The sequence below is a fragment of the Lactuca serriola genome, chromosome 4 (assembly GCF_051521515.1).
Source record: "Lactuca serriola cultivar US96UC23 chromosome 4, Lser_US96UC23_V15, whole genome shotgun sequence".
Lineage (NCBI taxonomy): Eukaryota > Viridiplantae > Streptophyta > Magnoliopsida > Asterales > Asteraceae > Lactuca > Lactuca serriola.
This window is the reverse complement of record NC_136411.1, coordinates 249,550,821-249,554,600: the sequence shown is the minus strand read 5'-3', so window position 1 is coordinate 249,554,600 and position 3,780 is coordinate 249,550,821. Positions and strand designations below refer to the sequence as shown.

Sequence of the window (3,780 nt, the reverse complement as noted above, 5' to 3'; positions counted from 1 at the left end):
GTTCTTAGTTATTACTATGCCCAAATTATCCTAAACAAAACACTATGTAATTATATATATATATATATATATATATATATATATATATATATATATATATATATATATATATATATATATAAGTCTAATTACAACAATAAGAGATATTCAATATAAATCCTAATTCACTATAAGTCTACTGATCGTTAATCGCCAAAAGTAACAAGTGGCAAGTATAATAGACTTAATACGTAATATTTATCAAACTATGTCAAAATACAAGTTTCGTATAGGAAAGATCAATCGAATCATCTGTAAATCATAAAAATTAGTGTGCCGAAACACACCACACAACCATACACACACACACACACACACATATATATATATATATATATATATATATATACGTAAAGTACACGTCAACATGATCCTGAAAATACAAATTTCGTAGAAATCCGACTTCATATGAATTAGTTATGAATTTTAGAAGATATAAAAATCAACCATACATACAAATTTCAATATCAAAAAAGCTACAAAGAGAATGGTTGACCGTTAGCTAAATTTACCAAAAGGATAATCGTAGTACTCTTCGAGATAAGAATTTTGAGAAAAAGAAAGCCAAAATCAGAGTCCATGGTGGAGAGATGTGATATTTGCAAAATCATTTAAATCGTATAAAAATAAAGGCTAAAAGTGAATTCAAAATTAGCCGATGCAACGTAACAGAAAGATGTAGTACTTATCGAGAGCTATATGTGGATATATAGATCATCGAAAATGGAGCTCGTATGAGAAACTTATGAATTTTACAAAGTCGGTGTTTTGCTCAGAGCACAGTACGCACCAGGTGCATAGCGCGCATTACATGATCCTTCAAAATATTCTCTTACTTTGGAAGATATATATATATATATATATATATATATATATATATATATATATATATATATATATATATATATATATACGGCTAGATTATTATATTCTAACTATTTATTATGTGGATGTAGGTTGATTGTGAACCAATCATTTTATTTATTTAAAAAAAAATGATTAATAAATGTTATTGAATTAAAAATAACATCTAAATTTCACTATAAAGTTATTTTAATCAATTAATAAATATCTATTCTTATTTTTTTTGAATCAATTCAATTTTAGTTTTAACGAAATTTTTAATTATAACCGATTTTATTCTATCAGAATAATATTCTGTTATAATGATATTCTATAGGAATGTCATTATACATATCTATGACGGAATACATATTTTAATTAAATGATATTTTTTGAAGAAAAACAACATTTTTGAACCATCAATTGAAAATTTACACGATCCTTATATATTAATAGAAATCTGAATGTAAATACAGATTCATATATATTCTTAAAGAATAATAGTCATATACATTTTAATGCAATTATAAAAATTCTAACAGAATATCATAAAAAATAAATAAATATCTTAAAATTAACATTTTTAACTATATAATTCTTAAAAGTAGATGATCTTTTTCATAACTCATTCTTAAGAGAATGACATTTTATAAGAATAACATTTGATAAGAATGATATTCTGTAAAAATATCATTATGTGAGAATATATTTATCTCCATCGTATAACATATGCAATGTAGCCTCTGCCAAAAAAAGAAATACAAGTTATCAAATCCTATTAACATAAAAAGATGTCCCTGAGGATAATTAGGTACAGTGAAATACATTTGAATTCCGGTACCCACAAATCCACTATCAAAATGAATTACTTTTGCATTTTTACCTTATTTCATTTATCTTTATTGATGTTCAACGTGTAGATAATGGGTAGAGTGAAATACATGTGCATTTTTACCTTTCTTGAAGGATTTGATCTATAGAGCTTCTCCAATTGTTGGTGTATCCGTATCTCCATTTAATCCCCAATTTCGAAGCCACATACCTGTATTACAATATCTTCTTAGCTTTTAAGCAATATTTTATGATAAAAACTCATGAAAATAACGAAATATTTTATGATAAAAACTCATCTAAAGCTATCATTATTAAAGTTAAGAAGAATACGAAATCACTATTTAGGGTTCATCAAAATATTTACCAATATAAATGTCGGCAGTCAAACAATCGGGTTTGGATCCAAGTTTCATGTACTTCATATTATGCAGCTTCTCTCCAAAAACTATTGAAAACAATGATAAAGGAATGTGTTAATGGTTAGCGATGAAGATGATGGTGGTGGTGGGCGGTAAACAGAGATGACAATGGCTGTGATCTTAGCTTGTAGGAAAAGGTAATAGTCAAGAAATAATAGTTTAATTGCCTTAAATAATTTCAAAATACCTATATTAAAGGATACGTTTAATTGCTTACGGAGCTAACCACATAATTATAGGTCATATATATTATTTAATAAGAGTTAAGTTTGTTTACTATTTTTTGTATTGATTATCTAAAATTAATATTAATATATATTTGCAAAAAAATATATATATATATTTGAACAGATGTTAAAGAAAAATACAATGAATCCATATAAAGATAAATATGAAGATAAGTAACCTGTATTTTTCAATATGTGAATGCTTTATGAAGTGTGAGAGCAAATCAGTTTTTTTTTTTTTTTATTTGAGGGAGCAATCAAGAAACACCATGTGAAATGTATTAAAGTTTGAAAATGAAATATCGAAACAAATTCAATATAATGGATTAAAATGCTATATAAAAAATAAAATATTAAAAAATGTAATTAAAAAAAGAAAAAAAACACAATTGTTGAAATTAAAAAGTAGAAAGCATTTATAAATTTCTAAAAACTTCCTTATATCTAACATTTGAAGTTTTGTTTGTAAGTACAAAACATTTATAAATTTCTAAAAACTTCCGGTGAATAATTTTTTCACCTTCTAAAGCCCATTTGTTGAGTAATTGCTTAAATTTTTCTCCAAAAACAACCCAACCATCTTGACACAGTAGTTATTTCAATTAGATAATGCATCAGGAGTTTATCCATAACAAGGTAAACTAAAATGCTGAGGGCTGCTTTTTCATTTGTCTAAAAGTGTGAGCCTGTAATTGAGATTTATATTGTATGTGCGATAGTGGAAGATGTGTTAGGTTTTAAAATCATTGGTTCACATTTATCCTTACATCCATACAATATATAGTTATAACATATGAACCTAGCTCGCTCTCTCTCTCTCTCTCTCTCTCTCTCTCTCTATATATATATATATATATATATATATATATATATATATATATATATATATATATTAGTTATCTTATTTAATAATTCCCTCGAGTCTGGTCGATCCCCAACACCTCCCGAGTTCCGGACATCCAAATTCTACCCTACATCAACGATTTCATGCTTCAAGGGTGAGTTCACGGCTCCATTCTCCGGACTTTTTCGGGATACATGTTAAACTACACATATTACATACTGATTACAAATTTGATAAGATTAGTTACATAATTATGCTAATAACATTAGGATAATATTATGTCTGGTATATACTTTGCCCAACTTTTAAAGATAATATTATGCCTACTTGTTAAACTACATCAAACTATTAGAAAACGTCATACCTAGTTGTTATGCTAGTCAGTTGTCAGGAAACACCAATACTCTTGTAGTTAATATAACAAAATCTCTTGGGTAACGTAGTACGTGGCTCTTGTTTTTGCCAAATCTCTCAGATAACATTATACCTAGTCGTCACTCTATCCAACTCTTTAGGAAAGCACTATACCTAGTCGTTATTCAGCCAAATACTCACAGATAATAATTACACTACA

At 26.7% G+C, this 3,780-nt stretch overlaps 1 long non-coding RNA gene across 1 annotated transcript; it reads right to left on the bottom strand.

The window, feature by feature from the left end:
* Positions 1 to 1,506: 1,506 nt before the first annotated feature.
* Positions 1,507 to 2,264, bottom strand: LOC145100583 (uncharacterized). The gene is made up of 3 exons (XR_013705141.1): positions 2,081 to 2,264; positions 1,838 to 1,924; positions 1,507 to 1,625 (listed from the first exon to the last, which is right to left on the bottom strand). It is a non-coding gene; the product is annotated as an uncharacterized LOC145100583 (long non-coding RNA).
* Between the last annotated feature and the right edge of the window lie 1,516 nt (positions 2,265 to 3,780).